Below are 15,917 nucleotides of genomic sequence, written 5' to 3'. Positions count from 1 at the left end.
TGCTATTGTCCTCCATGGGGAAGGGTGATCTGGGTTTTATCTGTGGGCTTATGTGTACCTAGCTGCAGCTCAGGTTGTTCGGCGTGGTGCAAACTATAACTGATATGCACACTGGGACGGTTTCAGACCGGTCAGCTGTGTGCAGCCTAGATACTAGGCGGATGCTAATTATGAAACTGTGACTTTAAGGCAGCCTCTGAGAACCATCGCTGCATTCGTATCCCCTTCAAAATGATGAGCAAACAATTGCAGATTTCAAATGTGGGTGTTAAAGCTCAGACCATCCAGAAACTAAACCGAGAGCACAATCCAGGACCTACACTTATGTGGAAATACTGATGCACAGAACTCACTGGGAAAAAATACCAGATATCAACTGAAGTAGCACATGGCCACAGTGTGGTGGGTGAGGTGCTGGCGAGCCATAAAACACCCCTGCTTCCTTCCTAAAAGCTTCCCTAATGAGAGCTGAACGGTGTGCAGTCTGGTTCCATTATTTATCCCCTGTTATCTAAATGTATTTAAGGAGCACTCTAAAATTATAATTAAGCAAGTAATTGATGTTGTTTGAAATGCACGTGCTCTATTGTCCATATATTTCCTTCCGCGTGTTACGAAGGACGAGGGTGAAATGGACTTTTAGCAGAGCGGGCAGTCAGAGGCCATTTTCAGCCACTTCTGGTGTACTGGCACCCCTCCCCCAAAAAAGGTGGGAGGGAATAAAATTCATAAACGATGGTGGCTGTTTTCACTCAATTATGCACATGTTTCCTTAGACACGTTTTTCATTAACTTTTACTTTATTATACACTACTGCTGCATATTTAACTAAGAAGCCACGTTTAGACCTGACAGATGACATTAATTAATGGGTCCGGCATGGTCTACTGAAATGCATCTTGTTTACTGGCTAGAAGAGAGATGTCAAGGACTTATTTCATGCTGAAAGTTGTTATTTAACCTTGTTGACTATTTAATAATCTTTTAAAACCAGACTGGAAAATTACACTATACAGGTGGTAAAAATAAGATTTATTATACACTATATGCATGGATATGCATTGGATTTTTTAATTTCAGTATACTGAAGGTGTAGAATAGCACTGAGTGCCATGCTAGGGTGATAAAAGAAATAGTTTAATACAGAGAATTGTGCTTTAGTGGTTATGAAAAGTGTGAAAACATAACGGATTCTGGTTTATAATGATAACAATAATAATTATAATAATGATAGGTTAATCACAAACTAATGAAGACCAATTTAGACCAAAATAATTGTCACAGTAGAGCATGGAAATTGAATTACGCAGAGATAAATAATATACAGATAAATATAAATATATTTTTCTGTGATAATTCCCCATCCTGTGAACCAGATTCCATTTGATTTCCAGGGGAGTGGCGCCCAGAAAACTGGTATTCTGTGCTGACCACCTACAGTCACTCATTTTGTGGATAAGAAAAAAAGTTAGTCCAGGCCATCTCCTCCCAGTGGTGAGCTTGTGACAAATTATTTATATCACAATATACTGCAGACTCCACCCTTTGCTGGGGGTTCTAGGGAACATTCCTATAACAGAGGGGGGCAGTAGGACCACTGCAGTTGTATAAAAATGTTATATAAAATAAACAGAGACATGAAAATTAAGTCAAAATGCTGTTTTGTTTATTAGACAAAAAATATATAGAAATGAAAAGTGAAATGTGCAGAAACTTCCCGACACAGGGATTACACATTATGGCAAAATAAGCAACTCTGGGAAGGCTGGTAAATAATTGTACCATTCATTACAAGCGCCTGCAATTAGCATGTAATGATGGTGCTCTTTATCATAAAGATACATTAATATTTTGCTACAGAATACACATTCCAGTGTATATTTCAAATTTCACAACTGCTAACTGTCCCAGCAATCCACAACACCAGGGTGCTTAGGTACACAACCTTTGGCAAACAAAGAGGTGAAAACTGCCGTGGTCAAGGGAAAACCTAAACAATGTATTTCTACCAAAAAGCCATTGGCCAACAAAGAGCAGAAGCAAACGATGCACACAAGCATCAATGCGGAAAAGCCCTAATGCTGAGTACAGTTCCACAGGAAGCAGTGTGAGATCCACGTGCCGCGAATACACAGAAGAGCCATAAAGAGCAACTTCCCTATCTGCAAATGCAAATTCTCCATCAATGTTAAACAAAAATGACCGGCTGGTGAGACAAGCGGCATGAGTCAGGTAAAGTGGACGACGTGCCGTGGCAGGGGGGCAGGCATGCTCCACAGAGCACACTGCCACTCAAACAGAATGACATTACCCCCTGCCATACAAAGTGATGCAAGTGTGCAGCAGGCACGCCAGAACTGACCTGGGGGGGGGGGGGGGGCTGGCAAAGGGTGAGTCTTATTGGCGGCAGCGGGGGGGGGGGGTCACTCATATTGGCGTACAGACTGAACTTGAAGCCCTGTCAGCACTTGTCACACCTTACTTCAATGAGGGAGACAGATTGCTAGGGAGTGAAACATCTGGGTGATAACTACCATGCCCAGGTTCCTGCCTTGGCTCACATCCAGTACATGAGCAGTGAGGTGGGTTTCAATCCACACACACAGCTCTTATTTCCTTACTTAACTCAGTCCACAGTGAACCACAGCTTCTGAAAGACATTGAATTCAAACCTCACACCTTGGCTAGATCTCTACAGGCACGACTCACCGTAAGGCCTGCTCTCCTAAACAACGAGCAAGTACAGGAAGCATGGACAAGCAGGATACTGAGAACATGCCTGTATTAGTCTGTATCAGCTGTGGAGCAACAAGATAACCTCCGAGCTGGTGGCTAGAAGACACAAAGCACTGAGAAAATTAAGCTCCAGAAAAGAAGCCCTTGTAATGCTGCAGCCTAACAACAGACTTTTTTGTAAAATACAGGAGCTTTTTTCTAGCAGCAGGAATACCGTCATGCTCATTTCTTTCTGCTTTTGATGAAATAATTACCAATCAGGAAAGTGAACTTGTTTTTTGCACTGAGAAGGAAGAAGATTGCAGTCTGGTATACGTCTCTAACATTTATAATACATTACTTATTTATCCCCTTACATAAAAGCTATTTTCCCCCCTGATCAAACATCATACGTGCAGTTACATAGTTAATGAATTTCGTGATGGTCTACTTTTTCAGCAAAGTGGAAGTTTGCTACGTATATCAAACAAAAATACATTTGCCAGACCTCAGAAAAGAAACTCATCCACGGAAACATTTCAGAAAGTAGGAAAGGGGAAAAAGACAAAAGAGCGAAATTAAAATTACTCACCAGTGTAGAGGAGGCCCCTTGTGGCAGTGAATGAGTGGCACAGTCACAAGATCTATCAATTAACATCGACACATTCAAAACTGCCAACAAATAACATATTTTTTCGGTCTGGTGTCCATCCTTCAAAAGAATACTTCTCTGCAAAATAGTTTTTTAAAGTTAATTTTCCCTTTTTTTGTCGCCAGTAACATTGATAGCAAAGATAATATTTGTATAATTTTTTTTTTTTATGTATTTTTTTTTTCAAGCAGAGCACCAGTACACTTCAGGACTGGAGAACATCTTTCCCAGAACTCAGAGTGGAGCTGCTCTGGACCATGAGAAGCACCCTTCAGCTACCGCGACCGGTGGATGATTCCACTCAGGTGGTGAGGCTCCAGAGACAGTCACCCCAGCTGACACGCAGCACCAATGGCGCACCCCCCCCCCCCCCAGCTTCAGCAGGACTGTCCGATGATGAGGCCGTGATATGCAGCTGGATGGGGGGGTGTTCCAGTCCTCCGGTAGCACTTCTTCTGCCCGGTGTATAGAGCCAGGGCTATTCTCATTCAAGCCACGCGTTTCAGTGCATATCCCTGATTAGGCTTGAGCTGAGAGAGGGGAGAGAGGTTGGGGGTGGGTGAGGGTTGAAGGGGGGGTGTGCTCTGAAAAGGAGGCTGGCAATAAGACGTGGTATTCCAGAAAGCTGCTGTGATTACTCTCCCTGTGGCTCCTGTGCCGCTGGGCCATTCAGGCTGAACTGGAGCAGCAGACGGACGGAGGCGCCGTGTCCTGACCAGCGCGATGGTCTCCGCTCAAAGAAATGTCAGGTCTGCCACAGCATTCTGCTGCATCGTGTTGGGTTCAGCCACTCTCTCTCCCTCTCTCTCTCTCTCTCTCTCACTTGCTCACTCGCTCGCCCGCTCTCACTCAGTCACACGTGAGGAGACACAGAGGAAGCCTGGAATACAAATAAGGCATTTAGTCTGCCTTTCTTAAAGACACGATTGTGCTCTTCAGTTTCTTACTCAAGACGCCAGCCGTGTGCTTGGTGGCAAGGAGGACCTGTCCACATACAGTATATACCCTACTACCTTTGGGTGAGGGGTGTCACCAGACATTTAGGAGATCAGACATTATTGAAAAGAGACAAAAAAAAATTATAGTGGCTGACCCAGGCTCTCCTCTACTGGGAACTCTGGGTGCAGAGTAATACTGTATATGGCACTGGGATCAAGCTTATTTCCCAAAACCACTGATTCTGGGTAGCAAAGCTAAGCACAATCTACTGTTGGGCTGAAGCAGAGTTCTGTGAAAAGTAATATTTAATCTTAGAAACGCTCTAGAGTTCTTTTTTTCAGTTTCTGGTGATTAAATGGGGAGCACAGGGCATACCTTGCATCAAATCACAAGCTTTTTCCTTCATCTTTGATTTTAAAGATCTTGCTAACTCTCATCTGAGAAAATAAAGAGGTGAAGATCCTTTTTTTGGCCGATTCATGCTGAAAAATAAGAAAAAATGTGACATATTTCACAAAGATATGGGGGGGGGGGCTGCTTTTCTCACATCCACACAGCAATACAAAACAAGCCCTTTCAAGCATGGCTGCATTTTCTCACATTGAGGGAAATCTTTAAAAAGTCATTCATTTCAGTGAAGGAAAAATGAAATCTCCAGACTTTTTTTAATGCAAAATTAGCATTTCGAAGGCTAGCTATCAGAACATGCATCAACTGAGCGAAGCTGCTACATTGACATTTTCATAATTAATTGTGGAAATGGTGTCTCATTAGGGGCCCAAGGTCTGGATCAAACGGGCACTGAAGGTGGGCTTCTGCTAGAATAAGCTGTGGTATCCATGCAAACTGAGATTTTGGGGTATTGTCCAGTATTGTGCTGGAATGACTCTGAATCAGACATTCCTTTGTTCTCCCATGTTTACATTTAATGTAGAATGTGAAAGCATACAAGAACTTCCTAAGCAGTCCCAGGCAGCTGTGATACAGTAAGTTCAGGACTTGCCATGACTAATTCTCATCTTCTGGCAGGGATCTCAGATAGGGTCATTGGATCATTCTCCTCTCTCCCCCACCTAACGCTAAGGCCTTGGCAGTAGTTAGATATTATTGATGTTACCTCTATTGGTTTTCCAAAAATCTCTTGCCGATGTCAATACCATTTCACCATCACCTGTCAGGTTCCTCATCAACATTAGTTCTACTCCAACATCATTCAAATTCTGGTCCCATCCACGCTTCAATTTCCTGTTGGTCGGCTTCCCTCTGTTGACCACATTTCTCTCCCCATGGAATGTGCTACTCACGGTCTGCTTACTGTCCCTCTCCACTGCTGAACAAGCACCGCCCTTTCTGCGGTGCATCTTATATTGGCTTTCTGTCACGGGCCAAATTTAGCCTGAAACCCCCTCCTGCATCCTTCACTTGTCAAACTCGTGGTGCCCCCTCTCCAAACTCCAGCTGCCTGCCTACACTCTTTTTCATGTGCAGCTCCCCAGTGGTGGAATGAGTTGGCAGCAGACTTCAGAACTGTAAGCGTCAAGTGCTTCAAGAGCAACGCTAAGACACGCCTCCTCAGACGACACCTCTAGGTTACCGGTAGCCTGATTTATCCGAGGTCTGTTTATATTCCAAGTATGGACTAACCTCTGCTGCCTGCTGTCCTCTCAAGGGTATTTTATTGTTCAGTTGAATCAGCTTATTAGGGTTTAATAGGTTTGTTATGTCATCTGTGACATATTCAGGGTTTTTTTCTGTTTATGTTTAAGTGAGTCATAGAGCTCTTGTACTGAGCTCAATGTGGTATTTGGCTCTTTCCCCCACCCATTAAAATACAAAAATGTAGTGTTCCCCTGGAAAAAAACACAAGCTAAAAAAATCAGCAGCAGCAACAACAATGACAACAACAACAGGTGGCAGAGGGTAGCACTGTCGCCTCACACTTCCAGGGCTGGGGGTAAAGTCCTACCTCCGCACTGTGTGTGTGTGGAGTTTGCATGTTCGCCCCATATCAGACAGGATTCCTTACACAGTCACTGGGATACCATACCATAATGCATTTCCACAGTCTCCGTTTTAATTTCCCGTAGATATATATAAAAAAAAAAATGCATATGCCACTGTATCATATGTCTCTATTTACAAACTAAAGCAACTCAAATTGTTTGCTGTGTTTGAAGCATTGAAGAGCCTACTAAGCAAAAAAGAGTTTTAATTTACACTATAGCACATTGGTCACAATAACGGGAATATGAAAATCCCATTACAGATGGATAAATGAGATTGCGTTCTGGTGTCAGCCTGTATAATAAAATCAACTGAAATGGAAAATAAGGGTCATGTGAGTCCTGGGCTCCTGGTTTATTTTCATTAATCGAAGCTACGTTAGGCTGCCAGTGAGGCCTGGACCCGACCTCTTTTATTCTGGTTTGCTGAAGCCAGCTTGAAAATGAGACGGTAAGTGAGGTGGTGTCCTACGAGGTAGCGAGGGACACTGGGGAACCTGCAGTCAGGCCCTTGGGGAGGGACATACATCCCGACAAGCTATGGCAGCCCCAAGCGATGGGTGGGGCTTTCCCTGCCTCATTCACACTGATAAACCAGGAACATGAAAGAATTAGCTGCTGCCCATCCACCAGATGCATTAACTACAGGGGACTTCATTCCTGCACCAGCAGGTCCAGCTGAGCTGGTATATTCACACCACAAAAGCGTGTGGCATTCAAAGTACAAGGCATGTAAGTATATGTGCGTATTCTGCAGGAACAGATCAAAAGGCGTACACCTCTTCCTCGAAGTTAAAAAAAAATGCAACTAGTCAGGTCTCCTTCCAGCAATTTTCACATCCATCATTAGGAGCCCCCAAAGTCCACTCAAGGGTAGGGCTGTGCAATATGACCAAAATCTCATATCCCGATATAAGTCATCTCATATACCGATAACGATATATATCAAGGTTGCACCTATATTTATGGATTTTTTTTTTCTACAAATTTTCTACGGTAGCAATTGGACAAAAATCCAAATAAAAAGGAGCAAGGTCAAAAATGTAAAGGGATCCACAATCAGACTGGAAGTGATCCACAAATGTGCAAAATCCATTTCGGGTATAGAAATCACTCCGTATTTTTGTGGAAATGATTTTACGCAACACAAATAAAAATACATTGTATTTGTGATGGTCTGGGTGTGAAAATATTTTTTTAAATAATTGTGAGTTCCCTCGCAATAAACTTTTCCATTACTAATAATAACTGTGTACGTTTAAAGTACAAAAGATATAATTAATGGACCAATAATTATAAACCTAAATGACACAGACATATCCAGTTAAGTCTGCTTTAAGCATTAAACTATGGGTGTCCTACGAGCCAATGACTCAAAGCAGGTAGCACCGGCTATTGACGGGGAAGTGCACACATAAAAATTGGAATATTAATTAAAATTTACTGATAAAGAAATCTGGGCAAGTGTTGCGGGATCGCAAAACTATGTCGAGTGAACACTATATTAAAAAATAATTTCCCCACCCGGACCCACCGGGCTCCATAGTGGTATGAACTGGACAAAAATCAACAAATCCAAAGGGAAGTCACAAATAATAACGCGATCCACAAATGCGTTAGCTCCGCATTTTTGTGGGTATGAGGTTACACAACACAAATGAAAAAATACATATTTGTGGATAGTTCAATATTTGTGGATCTTGGTACATATTTAGCGTTTGTCTTCTGTGGGTTACAATTCCAAAATAAATAAATCCCAATAAAAACTTCAATCCAAGTGCCAGATCCCATGTAGTGGCGTGTATCCTTGCAAACTGTCATCCAAATGATGAAATAATGTTGCCGGAAACAGTGGATTTTGTGAAACCATGAGATAAACGAGAGAGCATAATATGAAACGAAAGATGTTTTCATTCTATCATCCGATATAAATCGTCATATTGCACAGCCCTACTCAAGGGTACAGCCCAAGGGCCACTTTTAGAATGTGAACATGCATACTTCACATGTGCTGTCCACAGCAGCAACATATAAGTCTGCACAGTACACACAGTGATGTGCATGCTTATTCCTACATTTTACAGTTTGTGTAAAAAATCAGATGTTCTCACCATGGATATATTGAGCTGCACATAAATCTTGCCGAGCATCAGTGCTTTATTTCTTGTGCTGCAAATGCATGGTCACGTCGCAACATTCACCCTTAACAAGGAGCTGGTTGGAAGGAAGCAGGGTGCTACCATTTTGCACGCAATCCCAATGGCCATACGACTGCCACTGCAATAACAGAAAAGTGCTGCGCTCACGTCCCGTAGTGTAACCAATATGTCCACCAGGCCCATCCCCTCATCCTATGAGTTTAAAAGGAGTACTTATAAGAAACTGACCCCCGCCCCAGCCCACCTCACCCACCATTCATTGCATGTACAAATCCACTTACTGCACTCACATTAGACCTCACTGTAGAAACAGTTTCTTAGCAACAGCCGTGCCTCGACCCTGCACTGTAACCATGTAGCAAAAAGTGCATAAATACAAGTAGTGGAAAAGTTGCAATTCATAAAAATTTACATATGCTCAAATGACCATAAGTCAACCAGAACCACCACTGGAAATCTGCAGTAAAACAAAACCCAAGTTAAACCTTTACCTGTCTTTTAAACAAAAACACACACCATTCATGTGTTTGTATGAAAATATGTCTTTGTGGAAACATAGCTGACTCGGAATTCTGTTTTTCTATCAATTTTAATGATTGAGCACTGTCCCACGTGCTTATTTGCATACCAGCATATTTGACCACTATGTTAATATATCCAAGATTAATTTCCCATCCTGCTTGAGTCACTTTTTTTTGTACACTATTTGCTTCGCTGAAGCCGATTCCCTAAATAAATCACTTTAATATCACAGTAAAACCTGTTTGTCATCATCTTCTGGACTGTCTAAAAAAGCCATCTTACAGCAGTTTAGCGGTAGTGTTTTTACAGCAGAGCCAGACTTTTATGACACTGTGTCCGCTTTAATTCCTCTCGCACTGCCCCCGCCCCCCCCAAAACCATCTCTCATCCTCTGCTGAAAGGGAAATACACACACCCTTTATACTGCCCTCAAATATGTCACAGCTTAAACAGAAATTAAATATATATTTTTTTTCTTGTTACTGGGACACATATATTTCCCAGTAAGTGATTTATATATCATCTTCCTTTAAATTAATTACATCAGCAGCGCAAGGAAATAAAGGCCATGCGAATTCGGCCCAAGAGCTGTGCGTATAAAAAATGGAAATCGGGTCAGTGTGGAAGCAGCCTTTCGCTCGCTCATCCCTGCGACATGCAGCATAAGCACCTACGTGCTGATGGTAAATGTCAAAGTGGATCATATATTTGTGTTGCTGGTGCTCATATTCATGGTTCTCCGGGTGGTTTTATCTCCTTTTCCCGGAGGACCACGGTTAAATGCCCAGCTTTAACCGTACGATTACTCCCATCCAACCCCCTCAACAGCCCCAAAACTTCAGCAAGACAGTGGAAACCTGCATGCCGAATCACAGTGCATTACCTTAATGTCACTTGCGGTATAAATGAGCACAATTTAAATTTGCGATCACTGAAAGTCCAAAACTGAAGTGATACCTCATATTTCAATAGGAGGTACACTGGTGTTACACTGGGTTCACTGGTACTTCAAGTATTCTGAATATGTGGGCACAAAATTGAAAAGACGGCGTAAAAGGGAGGTGAACATCTACTGTATGATCCACATAGATATAGGATCAGGCCTATCAATACAGGAGATAGATGACGTTTTATGGATCACACGTTCCCTGACTTCCTACTGATCCCAGCATCAGTGCACACATGGCTTGTTAGGATGAAAAAGCCCAAGGGGGTACCCAGGCCATTTGCACAAGTCGCCTCCCAGGCCGACGGGGTTCACTTCAGGCCCATCTCCTCCGCTCGGCCTGGCGCCCCCGCATGGGTATCGCATAACTGCTCGGAGGGCCTGTCGAGTGAGAGGTTATCCCAACAGCAGATGGTCTCCATGCCCACTGAACCACTCCCCCCTGCTGTCAGCTTACAGCCTCGGATGCAGAGGAAAACAGCCATGGGGGAGAAACAAACACACGTATGGGCATGTCCTTACACAGTGGGGAAGGTCGCCGTCACACAATTAACTGCCAAAATGCTACTGCTTCAGTGACCATTCATCATTAATTGAATACCAATACAACTAAAACAAAAATCAACCGTACATTTATCCATCCATCCATCCATCTTTTATATCTTCTATCTTTTACAGTCATCCAGTACAGGGGTGCAATGAACCTTTAGATGCAATTATAGAAAAAAAACAATAATAATGAATAAAGAACGTTTTAAAAATAAATTACAAGTGAGTACATTATAACACTGAGCCATAATAGCTAGTATTCCAGAGCTGTATTACAGTTTACTGCATGATTGCAGATGTTAGAAAGGTAGGGTTTAATTGCATTTACTACTGATGCGTAGCCTGGCATTTTCTCAGAGTCTTACAGTCCAGCACCTGAACAGCCCATAGGCAGAACAGGGTGGAGTAAAAAGTGTTTCTGCAATGTAAGAGGGGCCATGACATGACGTTCCAGAGGTTCTGGAGCAGTTCTTGCCTGCATGCGTTACTACACAGGGAATACTACAGCCAGCGGCACATTTTGTGAATGGGAAGGTATTCAGAGTTTTGTACATAGTGTATATTATATATTATACCTCAGCAGTACAGCACTGACTGCCTTACAGGCAAAACAGATGTTTGTCCATTTATGTTGCATCCACTAGGAACTTGATTATTTAGTGTTTGAAATGCTGGCAGAATAATGTTAGATTCTTTCTCCTGCAGTGCTTAGTAAAGAAGAATGATGTAAATGATAAGGACCGGGAGAATACAGGGCATACGTCAATCATTCAAAAAGTATTTCATGTTGCAAACATAGGTCATGTCAACACAAGATGTGGTTCATGTTCATGACCTGATTTCCAGCTACCTAAAGAGCTTGGACACTGATGCAACACAGGTGACCACCTACAGGGGGACACAGGAGATTTAAACAACAGGAGACAATGTATTCTCTTTTGGAGAGGTGTAAGGTGTGCAGCAGAGAAAAACAGAGTGAGGAAAACTTCATGTAAACCAAGTTTTCATAGACATGCGTTATCTCTCTGGCAGCATTCGCAAACGAAACAACAGAGACGAACTGAGAGGAAACCTCAAAGAAACAGTGTAAGATTCCAGGACAGGCTCCTGCAGGTGCTGGAGCGAGGAACAAGGCTTCCATCTTCTGCAATGGTCATAGAGGAGCTCGATCTTCCAGCAGCATCTGCACACTCATGGTGAGCGTCACCGAGTGCCCAGCTGATCGTCGACACACTTGAAAACAGATGGATGCCAGAAATGCCGACACCCTCCCGTTTTTAAAGGACAGGCAGAAGTACAGCATTAAACGAAGTAAAACAAAGTAACATAAAGGTTTTAACACAAGCTAAGCCTCTGTACACTCTTTTAAATCACCACCAGTATGCCTGAATTATTTCTTTCATTCAATTCTTTTCAGTGAAATGATTGTTAATGTTTGTAATTTAGTGCCTATCCTGTTATCAAACACAAAACAACATACTTCACAAAATAGAAAAAAAACAACCAACAGTGAATTATCTTGTCTAATAAGAAATTCTTCTTTGCTTAAACCATGCAGTTTGCAAACATAAGAGCTATTTGAATCTGTGACATGATTATTCGGTTTCAATGTGTTGCAGCATCAGTGGTTGCTTAAATATATATGTATGTATAAAGCAGATAAAGAGCACTCAAAGGAGCAGTGCAAATTATTACCCTTACAACAGCTTCTTATCAGGCCGAAGTGGACAGAATTTCTCTCATTGCACGTATTAAGAGACTGTACCAAAACAAGAGGGGTCAAACTGCTGAAAGAGCTTTCAGATGCGTCACTGTGAATACGAATGCACAAGTATTTCTGTGGTAAACTCAGCTGTAATGTCGATCATGTACCAATCACCACAGCAACCAACAGATAACATAAATAACATATATATTCACATGGAAAAATACACTCCGACATGGAATCCACTACTCTTCTACGTTCAGCCTTCCCACATTAGTCAGAATAGCCTACAATACTTACTTTTTCAATTTAAATTTCATATCGTTTACAGTATTTATCTTTCATCCAGTCCATTACAAGCTCCAAATATAATTTCCAAATATAACTTTCCAAAATTAAAACTTATTGTCTCCCACAGAAAGAAATTTAGCAGAGTTTTGTTTGTTGGTTTTTATATTTTACTTACTTTTATATTATCCCATTTGGGTGGAATTAACATGAAATTAAAGTGAATAACCGCAGCACATGCACTACAAACTCACTTGCGTCCTGTTATTTGGGGTGTTCATCTGCAGCCTTTAATATAAAATGTATAGTACATTGTCAATTGACAAGATTGTTTATTGTGGTATGAGTGAAGTTTCCAGGTGAAATGAAATGTTGTCAGAGCGACAGTTTAAAAAAAAAATTAAATCCATTTCTTAGATACTGGTGACATAATAGCAAACAGCATGACTGCATTCCTAAAAGATTAATTTAGGAGTTGATCAAGCGACTCTTCAAAATCTCACACTCAAAAAATGTGTCTATAATCCATCTGAACTGCAGAACAGGCCCTTTACCTGCTTCTTGCTTGTGATTTCTCACATGGTTGAATAACGCTGCTGGCATTTCTTCACAGCAAGACCTATAGTCCAGTTTCCTGCTCGCAGACACCACAGCCATGTGGTGAAAAGGATATGAATGTAACCAGCCCCCCCCCCCCCCCCCAAAGCCCAAGCCCACAGCAGCCCCCTGCCGTCTCCTTCGATGTACCATCCTTCATATGAATGCGGATGCTCAGAAAAAAACCCCCTCCCGGTCCAGAAATGACCGCCGGTCTGGCGGTCTAGCGTTTATTCCTCCCCTGCCTGCTTCCTTTGGCTTCTTATGAAAAATAAGAATTGGACATGTCCCCTCATCCATCATAAGGGAGACGACGGGCAGGAGAGACTCCCGGGCTAGTGCTGCCAGCAGGTGATGGATGAGCTCAGGCCCGGGCTGCTCCAGGCACAGAGTCGGGCCCCTTCTTTCCAGCCATCAGATCTAAATCAGGACCAAAACCCCCCACCCCCCATTCCCATCCCCACCAAGCTACCACTGCCTCCCACTGGGTCAAGAGCAGCCCGGCATCTTGCTGTGTGGCCAGTATCCTGAGCTGAATATAACAACAGGCTGGTCTACTGAGCCAGAAACAGAAGCCAGATGAAAAACACTCTTCTGTTTGTTTACATGTTTTGCATATATCACTAAATGTGTAATTTTGGTTGACTGAGCACATCGTGAAACCAAACATATCTTCCTGTTATAATTGATATCTCCTGAAGCAGAGGAAATTTTGACTGACTATTAACTTTATTCTCTTTAAAGTCACCTGCGAGTCTTAGGTTTGTTGTGACCTTTTGTCGTTTCAGAATAAAAGAGCAGAAGCCAGATAAGGTCCACAGAATGTGAACGGCAGGTAATTAGTGTCTCACACAACTAGCGGCAGACGGCCTGCTACACTTACTGATTGAGTGCCGAGTGCAGATGATGTGTGCTGTCAGACATCCATTTCTTGTCACTCTACAGGTTGCAAGAATCGCTGAGCAAATGAAACCACTATCCGCCCAATTCTGTCAGTGGCTCTTTAGGAGTCCAGAGGACATTAAATGTTGCTGTAGGGCAGTAGGAGGTAGAGACAGGAATCCACTGCCTAACTAAGCTGATTTTATATTCTCTGGGTCCCCTTCTCACCGCTGGATATTTCAGCACAGCAGGGATTAAGCCTGGTGCCCCCTGTAGGCAGGCCTTTGACCAGTGTGCTAGTTTCTTAAAAGCGATTCTGAACAAATTCCAGAACAGCAGCTATTCCTGTTGAGTCAATTATAAGCCTCACGGTGACAGTGACATCTGTCCCTCTCAATCTTGTAATCTAGGTTATTGAACAAATTACACCCTATTCTATTTGTTATCATTATTAACAGAAAGGAAGAGGGACCTTGGTCAGGTAAAGAATAATCTAATGCTTATTTGAAATGCATGACCAAAAATAAATCTCATCCAAAGGGTTCCATCTGTGTGTGCTGAATTTCTTAAGGGGAGTCATAATTGTTGGAGTGAAAAAATGTTTACTCTGCACCTTATTCCTGGGTTTTTTTTACAGACGCTGCATGTTAATGGATGGGTGGAGGAAAACAGAGCGCTGACTCCACGTTGGGCTGCCACCTTTATTGCTGAGGTGCGACTCAACTTTGGTGAAGTTCTTATTTTACTGCCACTGAAGCAGTTTCCCTTCGTATGTCTGAATCACCAGGCCAAACGGTTGTTCCAGAAGACACAGAAAGGGAAGGAGGGAGGTATGGAGGTGAGTGGAGATAAGTATCTAATTACTTGTTGTTTCTTGTATCGCTCTTGAGACAGATATCCCAAGATGAGCCTAGAAAAAAATTGCCTGAGGTTGGAAAGACTGATGTCCAAGACCCAAGGAACGACAACAATGTTGATAAAAGCCTGGAGGTATAAGTAAACGGGTAGGGACAGCCTGAAGCGGAAGGCTGGGTAGTTTGCATAATGCAATAGTCTCGCAAAGCCACAGTTCAGGTCATAATAATCAACACTATTCATAACAACGGACAGCAGGGCAGCTTCAGAGATGAGAGTTCTAAACCTGTCTCTAGACTTTTGCATGTTCCTCCCATGTAGCTCACATTTCCTCCAGGTGCTCCAGATTCCGCTCGCAGTCTATAACTGTGCGGCTTAGCTATCTCTACATCGCCCAGAGTGTATGACTGTACTTCTGAGAGTGCGCCTTGCAATGGACTGCTATCTAATCCATAAGTCCTATGCTTCCTCTGACAGGCTCCAAGGTCAACATAATACTGTACTGGATATCTGATTATGCCAGATGTATAGATATCCATAATAATTATTATTATTATTAATAATAATAATAATAATACCAATAATAATCATTATAATAATTGATACTTTTACTGATCCCCGTGGGGAAATTTGTCTTTGCACCTCCCACTACTTGCTCTTTTTTAGAGTAAGCTGTCTGTGAAGGGCACCCACCTGTTGGGGTGCCCAGGGAGCTGGGGGTTAAGGGCCTTGCTCAAGGACCCGCAGACGTGCTGAGGCTGGGTTTCAACCGGTGACCTTCTGATTACAGGCACACAGGCTTAGCCCACTGAGCCACACGCTGCCCATTACATTATTGCAATATATTCATTAATCGGTAACTGAGTGCACATTAATATCCTCTGAAAAACAACAAAACCTAGTGCTGTAAACATCTTTCTCCAAAGGGTCCGGAAATGCACAAGCAGAACAGCCTTGGCTAGAGTTTGCCGGCTTATATATCACCAATTACTGTATGACAGGCGAAAACTGCTTTTAAAAGATGCTATAAATAGTAAAGCCAAAGTCACTTTAGTTTAAAGATCCCAAAACCCTTATATAGCTGCTCCAATGTGATTTAAACAGC

The 15,917-nt window shown here is 42.5% G+C and overlaps 1 protein-coding gene across 1 annotated transcript in view; it reads right to left on the bottom strand.

The window, feature by feature from the left end:
- lrrc4ca (leucine rich repeat containing 4C, genome duplicate a) overlaps positions 1-15,917 on the bottom strand; it is a 243,597-nt gene that overhangs the window by 209,073 nt on the left and 18,607 nt on the right. Inside the window, exons 6-7 of the mRNA XM_072698227.1 lie at positions 4,682-4,788; positions 3,308-4,247 (exon numbers count right to left, since the gene is read on the bottom strand). The gene's annotated coding sequence lies outside the window, so the exon portion shown is untranslated. The remainder of the gene's footprint in view (positions 1-3,307; positions 4,248-4,681; positions 4,789-15,917) is intronic.

The sequence above is a fragment of the Paramormyrops kingsleyae genome, chromosome 13, assembly GCF_048594095.1.
Source record: "Paramormyrops kingsleyae isolate MSU_618 chromosome 13, PKINGS_0.4, whole genome shotgun sequence".
NCBI lineage: Eukaryota > Metazoa > Chordata > Actinopteri > Osteoglossiformes > Mormyridae > Paramormyrops > Paramormyrops kingsleyae.
The sequence above is the reverse complement of the archived record's forward strand: the minus strand, read 5'-3'. Positions and strand labels throughout refer to the sequence as shown.